The sequence below is a fragment of the Fukomys damarensis genome, unplaced genomic scaffold (genome assembly GCF_012274545.1).
Source record: "Fukomys damarensis isolate Sample0158 unplaced genomic scaffold, DMR_v1.0_HiC HiC_scaffold_11, whole genome shotgun sequence".
Taxonomy (NCBI): domain Eukaryota; kingdom Metazoa; phylum Chordata; class Mammalia; order Rodentia; family Bathyergidae; genus Fukomys; species Fukomys damarensis.
The window spans coordinates 36,569,726-36,582,412 of NW_022900923.1; the positions used below are offsets into that span (position 1 = coordinate 36,569,726).

General features: G+C 34.6%; 1 protein-coding gene and 1 long non-coding RNA gene across 2 annotated transcripts in view; one reads left to right on the forward strand and one right to left on the reverse strand.

Annotated features, from left to right (window-relative positions):
- LOC109117550 overlaps window positions 1-5,030 on the forward strand; it is a 47,055-nt gene extending 42,025 nt beyond the window's left edge. The window contains exons 3-4 of the long non-coding RNA XR_002024847.2: window positions 4,644-4,831; window positions 4,915-5,030. This is a non-coding gene — a long non-coding RNA (uncharacterized LOC109117550). The remainder of the gene's footprint in view (window positions 1-4,643; window positions 4,832-4,914) is intronic.
- Kcnt2 (potassium sodium-activated channel subfamily T member 2) overlaps window positions 1-12,687 on the reverse strand; it is a 253,856-nt gene that overhangs the window by 143,990 nt on the left and 97,179 nt on the right. The gene's annotated exons all lie outside the window — the stretch shown is intronic.

Below are 12,687 nucleotides of genomic sequence, written 5' to 3' on the forward strand. Positions count from 1 at the left end.
TTAAGAGAAATGATATCAAGCAGAAAATTAGAATTTGAAAAATCAGAGTATTGGAAATGATTAATGTATGAGTGAATCTAAAATATATAAACACATAAAAGAAAACTCTGTAGTACTGTTTGTGAAGGTTCTAATGTATAGATATATTATAAAATTTAACACATAATAAACATAAAGAAAAGTAGAAAAGGAATAAATGTGAGTGTGGTATAATAATAATATGATAAGATAAAGATTTGTACTGTCATTCTTAAAGAAGTCACCAAAAAAGAAAAATTCAAACCTCATACCTAAAAGTTAGTAGGGCTATAAAACTGAATGCCTTAAAAAAATTAAATGAAAAGAACTACAAAATGGAAAACAGACAAAAAAAATAACAGAGGGAACAAACAAAACAATTTAGATAGAACCTGGTTCTAGCAATAATAATAATAATGGCATTAAGTATTATTAAATTAAACATACAAAAACAAATACTATCAGAGACAAAAAAAACTAAAATACAACTATAAACAATTGAAAAAGAATGCTTTTTAAATGTGAAGTTCCAGATAAGGCAAAAATGACAGTAAGAAATCAAACAATACAACTTAACAATTGACTGAAATCAGTGTAGAAATTTCACCAAAACAGTTACCAGATCACAAACAGGCAAATAGGAGGTGCACAGTATCATTGTAATTAGTAAATTTCAAATTACAACAGGGAGATTTCACTATTCACTTACTGAAAAGGCCAAAACCAAATCATTAAATACACCAGACATTGGTGAAAATGTAGAGCAATACGGTTTGTGTACGGGAGAGGATAGATGTGGATTGTTAAAATGTTGTTTGTGATATTTTAAACCTAAAACTGCTTTAATGGGGGGTGCTAGTTAATGTTTTACAAAATAAGTGGGAAAGTACGAGCTTTATAATCACAAACCCTGCATGCTAATGTCACCACAAAGTTTCCAACATGTTTTTAAAAAGTTATTACAGAAGTTTTATTGAAAAGTATCCTTGTACAGCTCACTATTTTTCTTTTCTTTGACCCTGGGTGGCATTTTGCTTGTAAAGGATTGGCTCTCTAGTGATTCATTTCTGGCTCCTGTGATTCAATGTGCTAGATTGTCTTTTGGTGTTCCTAGCCCAACCTGACCTCACCTTCCTGCTGATAATTCTTCCTTTTCCCAAAAGATGATGCGCTCAAATGACAAGTCCTCAACTCCTCTGGCTTATTTTCCCGGAGTTAGCGAGTTCTCAGGTCTTGTTGGTTATACCTTCTAATATTTCTGTCATATGTTCATTTCTCTCTAGCCCTAGTACCACATATGGGTTGGAACAGGGCAACAGCCTTCAAGTCAGCCTATCTCAAGTTTACCGGGATTTTTTTTTGCCCACTATTTTTATTTTTATCACGTGTAGTATCCTTTCAAACTAAAACCTAACTGTGTTGGGCTGCTTAGAAATGTAAGCTGGGTTGACTTCTAAATAAAGCTTCGAAGACCTTTTATTTAACTTTCCCCAAACTACTTCCCTGGGCTTTGTATTCTTTACTCCGGTGATGAGAAACATTGTCCATTCTCGAGGCTGCAGAATTTCTTTTTCTTTTTTCTTTGAAGTACCAGGGATCAAACTCCAGACCTTGCACTTGAGAGACAGGCATGGTGCCCCTGAGCTACATCTCAGCCCTGAAGCTGCAGCATTTCTGATACGGAGCAATCTGTCCAGGACACATACTCCTCACTACGACCTACTCATCCTGCCTCTTTTTCCTGCTGAAACAGTCACTCAGGAAGAAGCCCTTTCTTCAGAATTCTATTAAACTTGGACTGACATCTGTGTTACTCTGCACCATTATATTCTGGTTTGCCCTCTCATTCCACTACATGTATGCAAATTTTACTATGTTTTAAATTGTTTTTCACTAAATTGAGTTCTATTAAGGCAAGGGCCAGCCCTAGCTCATCTCTGACACCTACTGTTCATTTTCACATCACAGATATACGCAAGAAACAATATTTACTTCAGAGCGATACTGTGAGCATTAAATGGAATACTATAAAGGGTACCTGGCACATAGAAAATACTCAGTAAACACATTTAGTGGATGAACCAACGAAGTGAAGTTTTTATTCTAAAGGCCTTTAAGTCTTCCTTGTTTTTTTAAAAATATTTTATGTCACCCAAGGTAGAACAGACATAAATAACCCCACAAGTAAATCATTAAATGATAAAAGAAAAGAAAGAGTAATATACTATGACATAAATGTCATATGAAGAATTGTTAGGATTTATATCTGGACGTCCCCCCAAAGGATCATGTGGTCAAAGGCAGGGTTTTGGGGAGCGAGTGGACTATGTGGGTGTATATGTGACTTGTCCTTAGGAGGTGGGGTCTGGTCAGAAGAGTGAGTCCCTGTGGGTGTGGCCTGAAAAGGGTCCAAGTCCTTGCCACACCTCTCCCTCCTCTCTCTGCTCCCTGCCAGTCCCATGGACTGCTTTCCTGCACCATACTCCAGAGTCAGGATATCCCACCTCGGAGCCTACGGACTATGGACTGACCCCCGACAAACCATCAACCAGAAGAAACCCCTCCCCCTTTAATTCAAGGGTCTTGGGTAATGTGTCTCACAGTTGAAGCAACTAAGAGATCAATAGAAAAGGAGGAGGGGAAGTGGGGAGGGTAGGGGAAAGGAAATCAGGGAAAAGAAAAAAATATGAGAAAAGGAAAAAATGGAAACAAAGTCTTTGTAAATAGGGAAGGGTGAAGGGGGTAAAGGGAGGGCAGGGGAATGGGGAAAAACAGCCAAGATATATCGTGTAAAGGTGCAAGACCCCAGTGATGCCAATGTAACTGCACGGTATACCTAAAAAGTATCAATAAACCCAATGAAAAAGAAAAGAAATATTTTCCTAAGCACATAATAAAACACAGAAGATTTTTTATTTATTTTTCTAAAAGTAGAGGATGAGATAGAATTTTTCTTGTTGATAAATTTAAACTTAAGTAAGACAGTCTATATTTCTAACCCAAAACAGTGAAAGTATTGATCACAATAATTGGGAATAAACAAGCTGTAATAATAAGGAAAGGTAATATGGCATTATGGGTCTATCCATGTTTCTACTACTATTATGAAAACAGAACGTTTCACCTTGACTAAAAATCTAATCTATGAAAAATGTCTTACAAAATGCAACTTTTATAAAATCAAGAACCTAAAAGTTATTTCTTTGTGTTCTATGAACTTAAATAAATTATTGTACTAGGGACTGAAAAACTCAAATCAAAATGACTCATGAAAGAACACAGACATTTTAGATAAAATTTTATACCTGAATTATTTACCATCCATCTATAAGAATTCGTTATTGTAATTAGATTCTCAAAAGGAGAGCACAAAACAGAAATGGTATGACATTGATATTCAAAGGTCATTTTCAATTCAATTTTCACTTTATTAAATATATCTGCAGCACATGGAAAATGATATAATTATTTTGAGCATATCTCATTAACCATTTTTTAAATTCACTAAATTATGAAGTAAAACTGAATTATAAAATTTAAATTAATATATACCCACAAATCTTTCCAAAATATATAAGCAACTGAATAAAATAATCAAAACATGTTTAAAAGAGAGAGTAAAAAGATCTTGCAGAAAACTGAACAAATCTCTTTAGAGAAATGTGTGCCAAACTTATTTCAAGTTTATTTCTTTACATAGTTTTGCAGTTAATCCCTTATTAGATATATGGTGTTCAAATTATCTTCACACATCTTGCGAATTATTTTTCAATACTGATTTTCTCCTGCCTTCCTCCCTCCCTCTCTCCCTTTACTCCTTCCTCTCTTCCTTCCGTTCTCCCTTCTTTATTTCCTTCCTTCCTCTCTCTTAAAATGCAAAACTTTTCATTTAATACGATCCCATATATCTCTCTATTATTTTACTGCCTTGGTTTTTGGTATAATATCCAAAGAAATCAAAGTTTGTTCTGGAATTTTACACTTCCATCTTATGTTGATGATTATATGTTATAAGGCTTCCAATTTCTTTTCTTATTTAATTTTTATATAGATATCCAGATTTCCCAATACCATTTGTTGAAGAGACTATCTTTCCCCCAAATGCATATTCTTGGGAACTTTGTCAAAGATTAAGTGACCTTCTATGCATGGCTTTATTTTTAAGCTCTTTATTCTGTTATATTGGACTATATAAATATGTTTGATTATGCCAGTACTGTATTATTTAAATAACTATCATTTTAAAATATATTTTTAAATAGGAAAGTGTTACATTCAGCTGTCTTCTTTCTCAAGATCACTTGACTATTTTGGATGTTTTTGTAGCTTTATATAAATTTTAGGTTTGCATTTGTTATTTTTGTTAAAAAGGAATAAAGCTAATGTGGTTTTAATAAGAGTATTCAGTATGAATCAATGTAGATCACTATGGTCTCTTATGTTAAGTCTTTCGAGCAATCCACAAGATACCTTTCCATTTATTTGTGTCGCCTTTACTTTCTTTTGTCAACATTTTATAGTTTTCATTGTACAAGGCTTTCACTCCTTGGTTAAGTTGATTCCTGAGTATTTTATTCTTTTTGAGGAAATTCAAAATGGGACTGATTTCTTAAATTTCTTTACAGATGGTTATATTAGTGTAAAAAATTGCAAGTAGAGCCAGGTGTGATGGTGCGTGCCTATAATCCCAGAACTCGGGAAGCAGAGACAGGCGGACTGCCATGAGTTCAAGGACAGCCTGAACTACAGAGTGAGTCTGAAGTACATATCAAGACTCTATGTCAAAAACCAAAACAAAGCAAAACAAAAAAAAGTAAGTGATTTTTGTACATTGAATTTGTATCCCACAATTTTGCTGAATTAATTTATTAAAGTTGTCTTTGTGGCATCTTACAGGATCAAGTACATATCAAGACTCTATGTCAAAAACCAAAACAAAGCAAAACAAAAAAAAGTAAGTGATTTTTGTACATTGAATTTGTATCCCACAATTTTGCTGAATTAATTTATTAAAGTTGTCTTTGTGGCATCTTACAGGATCAAGTCACCTCTAAGCAAATATAATTTTACTCGTGGGGAGGTGGCTTGATCCTCTAAAATAGAAACAAATTCTTTGTGGATGTGGAGGGGTGGAGGGGTTGAAGGGAGGGCAGGGGAATGGGGAAAATATAAGAACCAAGATGGATTATGTAAAGATGCAAATTCCCATGGCGAATGTTATTACACTGTATATCTTAAATGTATAAATAAAATTTTAAAATATATACAATTTTACTTTTCCCTTTCCAAAGAAGATGCTTTATAAATGATTTTTCTTGCCTAATGGCTATAGCTATGACTTTCAGTATCGTGTTGAACAAAAATGGTGAGTATGCACATCTTTTTCATTTCTAATTTTAGAAAAAAGATTTTTCACCACTGACTATGTTCTCAGCTATGGACATCTCACTGCTAGGGGGAGCTGCATTTCTTCTGTAGCTAGTTCACTGCATGTCTTTATAATGAAAGGATACTGACTTTCTTTACATGTTTTGCTATCCTATTGAGATGGTCATATATTATTCTTCAGTCTGCTAACATGATGTCTCACAATTATTTATATTAATTATGTTGAAACAACCTTGCCTTGCTTGGTTGAGTCACACCTGATCATAATGTATGATTTTTTTTTTTAATGTGCTCTTGACTTGATTTACTAAAATTTTTTTTAATTCGAGGATTTTTGCATCTATATTTACCAGGAATCTTTTCCTGCCACGACTTTGTCTGACTTTAGTATCTGGATAATACTGGTCTCAGAAAATTGATTTGTTAACTTTTTTTCCCTCTTAAATTTTTTGGAAGAGCCTGGTGTGGTAGCACATGCCTGTAACCCAAGCACTTGGGAGGCTAAGGCAGGAGGATTGCTGCAAGTGAGGCCAGCTTGGATTACACAGTGAGTTCCAGGCCAGCCTGAACTACATGGCAAGATCTTTTCTCAAAACAAACAAACAAAACTTTTTGGAAGACTTTGAGAGAAACTGTCATTAACTCTTCTCTAAAACTTTGGCAGAATTCTCTTATGAAATTATATAGTCTTGGGCTTTTCTCTGTTGTGCAGTTTTTAATTATTTCATCAATATTCATACACATTAGTGATCTGTTCAAATTTTGCATTTTTTCATAATCTGACATTGGAGCACTGCCTGTATCTAGGAATTTATTTCTTTGGACCTATAGCTTTTCTAGCACACAGTTGTTCACACTGCCTAAAGACTGTTTTAATTGTGACATTACATTGTAATGGCCCCTCTTTTGCTGCTGATATCATTATTTTAGTTGTTGTTGGTGGTGGTGTTATTAGATCTAGCTGAAAGTGTGCCAGTTTTGATTATATTTTCACCAAACACTCGGCTTTGTTGATATTTCCTATCATGTTCCCACTATGTATTTTATGTATGTATGCTATAATCATTATCATTTCTTTCCTCCAACTACCTTTATGATGAATTTATTCTTTGTCTAGTTCTCTTGGTACTGAGCTGTACCCTGGGTTATGAGTTCTTTTAACTTGAGACAGATTGAATATTCTTTTTAGCCCATTTAGCAACATTTTGATGATTGATATTTCATCTTCAGAATCTTCTGTTTTTATAATACTTATTCCATCTCTGTCTTCAATGTATTCATGTTGATATTCTGTGAACATATTTGAAAGCTTACCCCAAAAAGGTTTTTAATGCATCATCTCAGTCACTGCTGTCTGTGTCTTTGATATCAACTGATAATTTTTCCAGGTTACCAAATATGCTTCCTTTGCACGTATAGGTAATTTTCTTCAAGGCCAGTCATTTTGAATATTACATTGTAGAGTCTTTTATTCATTCATTATCCTTTAACAAGTGCAGTTTGCTTTGTACTTACATATTTTCTCTCACCTATCAATTAAGTCTTACTTTTAAGCTCAGTTGGGTTATTTTTAGAGTACTTTATTCTAGAACTGCTTTGCCCCTGCAGTTATACAGTGGCCTTTCTGAAGTCTCTAATGATTTCCTGGGGCATTCAAAAAAGTCTCTCCACATTTTTTGGTTGTAAGTCTACTTTTTCTTAATGTACATATGATTTGGTTTTTATTTTTCATCTCTCTGGTAGTTTTCCTTCCCTAATTATTATTGTTTGCATAGCCTCATGTACTCCATTCTGCACATGTGTGTTGTGTTATTTGGCAGCTTTCAGAAGAACCCCTAGCCAGACTAGCAGAACTGTTTTATGCACATCTCCCTCCTCTTAGCATTCAATGTACTAACTCCAGCTTTCTCCTCTCCTTCAATTCAGATCTGTTTTCCAAGCAGTCATAAACTGCTTGGATTCTCTTTTTCTACTCCAAGATCTTAAAAACATTTCTGGGAACAAAGGAGAGTTTGTTTTAAGGCTGATCTCAATGGGTCCTTGCCCTCAAATATCATAGCCCCACACTGCCTGTTGTTCATTCTAAAAACAATTGTTTTGCATAATTTATCATGAATTCTAAACATTAGTACGGGAAAGCTATTTTACTACTTGCTGCTCCCATATGGCTAGAAGCAGAAGAATTTCCTATTTACTTATAGACAGGTTTCAGGCTGTAGGAACTCAATAATCCACCAAAAATCACTCCCTTATGATCAAGTACGACCTCCACCTTGCCAGACCTACTGATAAAAAGCCTTTGAAATGTTTCTTCCTTCTTAAAACAAATCTCTCACTCTGTAGAGTTACACTCTCTGCTGAATCTCTTCCTTAATTATTTTTCTTTTAAAAGCTTCCCTGCTGGATTCTCACCTTCTTTGCAACCTCTAAATCTTAGACTCCAACTGAGATTATGACAAAGACTCCTCTTAACTAGCTACATTCATTCAATCCTTGTGTACCAAACAGACCTACACCCTCAAAGTCTTCAGCATTATAATCTCATCGAAAGCCTATACACATTTTGCTTAGTTTTTGCTTGTACTTGCACATCTCACAGATATTTTCAAATTTCTTAAGCTGCAAGGATCATCAGCTTCCCAAAATTTGCTTCTTGGTAAATTTTCAGTGTAAGTAAATGCCAGTGTATTATTTCAATTTAATCTAACATAGCAGTTAACACTGCCTTCTTTATTTTTAAACTTACTTCCAATATGTTGGCCAAATATGTTAGCTCTACTTTTGAAAGTTACGCCAAGTTAATTACCTTTTGTCATATCTACTATCACCACATTGGTTCAAGTCATTATTATTCTCTTCTAAATCACTCTTCTTGAGCTTCTGATCCCTCTCTTCCACCCACAAGACTAACCAAAAGCAGTTAGTCTTTTCTTCCACACAGCAATCAAAGTGATATTTTAAAATGTAAGACAGGCCATGTTACATATCTACCCAAGCTTTATGCTCCAAATCTTTAATGCATCTCTCTTTTCTTGGATTTTACTAAAAACAGTGAAAAGAAATTCGTTTGTAGCATCAACACTTTTATTAGAATTATCCTCGGCTAAATGTCCAAGTTCACTGTTTGGAAGCTCTACTTCCGCTCTACAGAACACAAGCTGGCCAACTCTTCTGCTACTTTATAATAATGATCAGCTTTCCTCAAGTTTCTATGAACAAAAAAATACCAAAACTTTTTACTAGACAATCTAGTGGTTTTCTGTCTTTCACCACAAAACTTTCATCATCTCCCCATTACCCAATCCCAAATACATTTAAATATTTTTTACAGTAGTACCCTGGTGCTAAGTACCAAAATCTGTATTCATTTTCTTTGCCCACTACTGCAAATTACCAGAAACTGAAAGACTTACACAATGTAAATTGATTAGTAATCCTGAAGGCTAGAAGGCTGAAATCTTGGTATTACTGGGACAGTTAATTCTGAAGGGTGTGAATTTGTAAGGTTCTGTACCACTCCTTTCACCTTAGCTCAAAGATTGTTGTTTGCTTAGTGTCTCTGTAGTATTTTTGTCACCAGATTGTCCCTATTTATTTTGGATTGAGACCTAAAACAATGTCACTATTTTACCTGTTACTCTGTGAACACCTATTTACAAAGTAGTGATCTGAGCTACTAGAAATCAGTGGCTCATATGGATTCGAGGGACAGAATATACAGTTCTAACCTGCTCATAATTTAACTTGGGGTGTTAATTAATATTATCCAGGAAGAACTATACAAATTCAGGAAGGGAATGAAAAAAATGGAAATAAGGTGCTTGTAAATGGGGAGGGAAGGAGGGGGTGAAGGGAGGGCAGGGACAAGGGGAAAAAATGAGAACCAAGACCTGTCATGTAAAGGTACAAGATCCCAATGATGAATTTAAATGTACTGTATACCTAAAATGTACCAATAAACTCAATGAGAAAAAAAAAAGTGAACCAGAGAAAGTATTTGTGTATTATTATTTAAAATACTGAAAGAGAGCTTTTCAAAGATAGTGAAAAGAAGAAATCTACAGATAATAAGAATACAAAAGTCAATGACTAAAATAACAACATAAAAGAGAAAAACACCAGAACAAATAAGTAAAGTTAACAATCAAAACTCATTGGCACTAGGGTGCCCGGATGTCCTTGCAAAGAACATGAGTTAACAGGGCAGCACACAAGCTGAATCAGGGGTCTAAGGAGGTCCCAAGGTTGACATAGTGCGAGCTGCTCTTTTCACAAGGTTACATGAGGAGGAGAAAGAACGGCAAAACTTACAGAAAGAAAAGTGGATTAAAGTAAAAGGTACAATAACCACACCTTGAGGTAAACGTATATGCTGTTTGATTTGTTCTCTGTCGCAATAATGAAGAAGCTTTATGATTGTATTTAAGCAGTCTTTCTCATCTTAAAATTAATAATTCAATTTAAAATGTTAGCCTTCTCTCACATTTCACAGGCCTCTTCCTCAGTGTTCTCTCTAACACTTATCACTCACACTAATACTGTATAGATTTATTTGCTTAGCACACTGGTTGGTATAAAGTCCATGAGAACAGAAAGTTTTAAACTGTGATTTTCAGAATTGTACATTCAGCTGGAATGACAGTATATGGGTAATACAGCACCCCATAAATACTTACTGAACGAATGAAGGAAGAATGGTAAATTGGACAGTTAAAAACTAATGCCAAGCTACAGAGGAGCAAGATTTATTCTTGCATAGAATACTATGATCAAGTCTGACCAAGATGCAACAGATTCCATAAAGCTGGAATTAGCTTGCCAAGGCATGTAAGTATTGTACGGCATTGTAAAAAATAGATCGATGTATGGTAGAATTGGTAAGTGGCCAATGACATATGTGTAAATAATACTTGGTCACCCATCCCTAAAACGTAATGAATGGTAACATGAAATATACATCTGATTTTGAAAATTTATAAGAGTACGGAAGTGGCATAAGAAAGAAAACTCAAAATGTAATCAAGTCCCTCACTGTGTATTCAATGAACAATATGTGCCTAGGCACACGATTCTAAGTATTTACTGGAATCAATATTGAGATATAATCAATAGATAATGGCACACGGGATAATCCAGGTTATAAGACAAATGTAGTAACTTGTATATCTCTATAGATATAAAAATGAATGTACCAAAGATCAAAATTGGAAAGCACAAAGTTGGAAATAAATGTTAAAGGAAAGAAGAGAAAAGAAAATTCCATTGTCTTACAAAGCAAGGGTATAAAAGGAATACAAAATAGTTCGATAGAAACAGAGTCAACATTCATCATTTCTCTTTCTCTCTCTCTCTCTCTCTCTCTCTCTCTCTCTCTCTCTCTCTTGAATCCAGGGCCTTCACAGTGAGCTACATCCCTACACGGCATCCCTAAGTCACTAAATTGCCCAGACTAGACTCCAATTTGTGATATTCCTGCCTCATTCTCCCAGAGTACTACAGTTATACATATATACTATCATGATTAGCTAAATCAACATATCCGCTTAAGGCATGGATTAAGGATAGGAAGGTGTACAACAGAAAGCTATTGTCTACAACCTTGAATATGTTATTCTGACTATGAGTTTAAACAGTAGAACTACTTTCACTAAGTTTAAATAAAAGAAACTTGAATAGTAAGCTTTTGTCATGATAGGGAGAAGTTCATTATATCAAGAGAGATTTTGGAATTGGACTAAACTGGATATAGTTCAGTTTCTGCCTGTTTGAGAAATCTAATCAACACTTCTGAGCTTTGGTCTGTCATCTATGAAAAAACTGTATGAAATAATACAATGTGCATAAAATGCCTGGCCATGTGAAAGCTACTCAATAGATTTCAAATCTGTTTGGTTTCTTTTTTCTTTTTCTATTAAAGGGATTGGAAAAAATGCAACTAAAATATGCATACCAATAGTGGAAATGTTAATCAAAAGCATCAAAGAATTTTTGTAGAAAATTAATATGATCTTTTCAATCTTTTATCACATTAAGAAAAAAATGTAAGCATTTTGTAGGCAAAACATAGACCAGTACATATCATGTGCTTTATCCTTATTAAATAAAACTAATCTAGAATAATAAGAAATGTTTCTGACTCCAGTGAAACTACACTTAATGATTTTTAAAAAAAGGGCATTCGATATAAAAGGATACATTTATTAAGGTAGCTCCTATGTCATTCCCAAATTCATGATTACCTACTGATTTTCTAATAAACAGTATAAATTTTTATTTGGATACTTACTTTTATGAAATATTTTTAATTAGAAAGCAGTGTTTTGTAATCCCTGTTGATACTGTATTTCGGTGTTAGTCAGAACTATCCTGGGCCAGGGATGTAGCTCAGCAGCACAGCACAGTACCTACCTGGTGAGCATGAGACTTTCAGTTTGATTCCCAGTACCAACTGCTGCCCACCTCAAGAACTCTCCTCTTCCTCCAGTCGGAAAATCACACAAAAAAATATGGTTGGCAATGTTCTGCCTAATTTATAAAACTGTTATTATTAAAAGAATAAAATAAGATATTCATTTAATTTTGCACACTGAGCAATAATAACTGGAGATGTATTTTCTAGAAATAGCGTGCCACCAAAATGTAGCAAATGTTGTACTGTGTCAAAGAAAATCATATAAAAATAAATTTTCATAATGCCTTAGAATGATTTAGAACTACACTGAGAAAAACTCCTTTACAATATCAAAAAAATTCAACTGTCCAAATCTTAAAAGTGCATTTTTTACATACAACAGCTTACTGTTAGTTCAGGTATGCTGTGATGGTTATGGTTAACAGCCAACTTGACTGAGTCGGACCTACCCACAGGGGTTAGTCAAGCGCACTTGTGAGTTTGTCTGGTTAGGTCACAGTGACATGAGCATGGAGTCCCTCTCTGGCTCTTACCCGTTCCTCTCTGGCACTGTCCCCCTGGTCTGTTTCAGGCCTCGATGAACAAAGCGGCTGTTATATCACACCCTTCTACCATGACGGCCACAACGCATAGCCAGCTGACATTGGACTGAATCCTCTAAAACTGTGAACCAAATAAACTCTTCCTTTAAGTTTTGGGTGTCCAGTATTTCATCCTAATGATGGTAAACCTCACTGACACATATGCCTAGGTATAACAAAAAAATACTGCAAGATAAATGTGACCTATGATACATGCTTTTTGATATTTTCTATCTAAGGACAAATGTTTCAACACTGAGCATGAACCATGTCTTCTGGAAGAAATGA